This window comes from Mastomys coucha, unplaced genomic scaffold (genome assembly GCF_008632895.1).
Source record: "Mastomys coucha isolate ucsf_1 unplaced genomic scaffold, UCSF_Mcou_1 pScaffold16, whole genome shotgun sequence".
Taxonomy (NCBI): domain Eukaryota; kingdom Metazoa; phylum Chordata; class Mammalia; order Rodentia; family Muridae; genus Mastomys; species Mastomys coucha.
Genome location: NW_022196898.1, coordinates 44,086,468 through 44,089,136, shown reverse-complemented (window position 1 = coordinate 44,089,136; position 2,669 = coordinate 44,086,468).

The window sequence follows — 2,669 nt, the reverse complement described above, 5'->3', positions numbered from 1 at the left end:
AAAAAAAAAAAAAAGAAAGAAAGAAAGAAAAAAAAGAAATCAAAGAGGTCTTTCTGGAAAGTCTCCCATGGAGCTGAGTGAATGGGATGCACAGGAAACAACTGCAGTTATTGGAAGGCTTGAAGTGTCTGAACATTTCTGTTGTTAAAAATGCAGCCTTCGTATCCCTGCGCCAGTACATTGCGCCCCACTGCACTTTGAGTGATGTAGCCGTTTCCACCTGGTGGGAACGTTCTGTGGTGAGGTGGGGTGGGGTGGGGACTCCAGTGCACACAGAAAGTTCTAAAGGGAGTGAACTCCAGGCTTCTAGCTTTCAAGAGCTGTCACCCCTCACCCACATTCCTGTAACACAGATAGACTCATTGGCTCTCCAAGCGGGACTTCAGTGGTATTCTTTACTTTGGTCTGGTGAACTTCAAGGGAGGCTTTTCAGAACCAGACGTTTCAAGTGGCATTGGCATTTCCCCTCTAATGGGCTGAAACTTCAAGGTCATGGCAGGCAGTAGAAGGCATTCTATAGGCCATGCCCTGAAACTCCTTGAGGAAGAAACCTGGCCCAGACTGAGGGGTAAGAGGACTTGGGCCTGGCCCAGACTGAGGGGTAAGAGGACTTGGGCCTTTTCCCAGAGCAGCAGGAAGGAGAACATTTCCTCCTCGACACTGGGAAATACAAAAGTCCTGTGGAGATCCTGAGGGACATTGCTGTGTGTCATTCATTAAAATGAGATGGATGGTCTTTCATGTCTTTTCAATGTGCCATCATAACTGTCATAACTGTATTGATGGCTTAGTGGTAGAAGTCTCACCTCCTATGCAGAAGGCTGGGGTTCCATTCCCGGCCAATGCAGTAGGGTGTCATGTTTTTTGTTTGTTTGTTTGTGGTGCTAGCAAAGTATCTAGGATCAAATACAAAGATGAGAATTGTTATTCATGTATTTGTTATTCACATATTGTTATTCAAAGAGAAGTGAAGAACTTCTCTTTGCCAAGTGTGGAGTGTGGTGGGATGCGCCTTTAATCCCAGCATTTGGGAGGCAGAGTCAGGTAGTAGATCTCTGTGAATTTAAGGCTAGCCTAGTCTACATAATGAGTTCAAAGACAGCCAGAACTACATTGTGATACCCTGTCTAGAGGGGAGGCAGGAGGGGGAAGAAAGGATGGAAGGAAGGAAGGGAGAAAAACAAACAAGCTAACTTCTTTCTGGACACTGCCCTCACTGTGGCCTGTAATTGCACAGTGGTTTCCGGCTTGCATGAAACCCCTTCTGTTCAGGCCCCAGCCTCAGCCCCTGACCTCTTTGCTTTTGGTACAATCTTCCCATCACTGTGCCACTGGGGCAGGGCAGGGCAGAGTGAGAAAGGAAACCAGTTGGCACAGGCCTGGCAAACACAAGAATTGCGATTGGCCTTCCTGTCTGGGTCAAGTACACAAAACAACAAAACAAAACAAACAAAAAACCCAGGAGCTGTTTTAGTCTGTCTCCTGTGGAGCTTAGGTTAATGGAATCATGCGAACAGATCCCTTCTTTCTGTACCACAATTTATTCTTCCTCTTGTTCTTCTTATTTCCCCCTCCTCCTCCTGCTTCCCCTCCTCCTTCTATTTCCCCCTTACATTGCCAGCCAAGTGACCTTACAGTTCTCATTCCACTGATCCAGTATTTTAAGTAAACTCTAGTTGATAGAATAAAGTTAAACGCGGTGACTTTCTTCAGTTATTTTTATGACTGTGTGTGGCTGACAAATGAGCCATCACCTGGGTCAAGGGATAAGAGTGTTGATCTCCATCCATCCCACTGTGCAGGTAACCGGTTAACCATTGCCCACTCCACATATACAGCCACTGTTCCCATTATTCTTTCCATCTCCTTCCACCCAGTGATCAGGTTTAAGCATCAGTAAGGTTTCTGGAGGGGGTTGGGGGACGGGGATTGAGCGTGTGTGCGGATTTAGACCTCTTCCTTTTTGTTCTTACCCATCATCTATCACCTGGGTGGTTTTAAGGATGACTTGACTTTTCACACAGATGGTACTCAGTTAGTTTACTAGCTACTTTTTTCCACACTTGGTCGCTTGTGTAACATCCCAGAAGAGCAGCTGCTGTGTGTCAACAGGCCACCTGCCCTGCAAAGTAAACGACTCACAAACCAGGGCAACAACGGCCGGCTTTTCTTCTCACCTTTCCCTTCTTCCTTAACAAACCAGAGGAAATGGAATATGCAGCCCCTCAGAGAAGGGTTGTGTCCGTCTGTGTCACACAGACGGGGGTGTTGTGCATTTTTCCCCAGGACCTATACCAAGTGTGGTTTTTGACTGCTTCTGAATTGAGTGTGCCTTGGGCAATGGTAAACCACAAGGAAATTCTGAACCACGAATTTGAACTGAAACTAGCATTTTGCTTCTAATAAGCTGAAACTCCCAGATGGTGGTCAAGAGAAGTAGAAGGAATTCTGTAGGCTATGCTGGGAAACTTCTTGAGCGGCAAATCCGATTCAGACTGAGTCAGGTGAGAGGACTTTTTCACAGCCTAGTGTAGGAGGGCGTTTCCTTCTCAATCCTGGAAAATACTAAACACCGTGAGGATATATTGATTTACATTGTTACTTTTAAGTAGAGATACATGGCTCTCTTACCTTTTCCTAATGTGTTGTCACAAACTGCATCTGTGAGT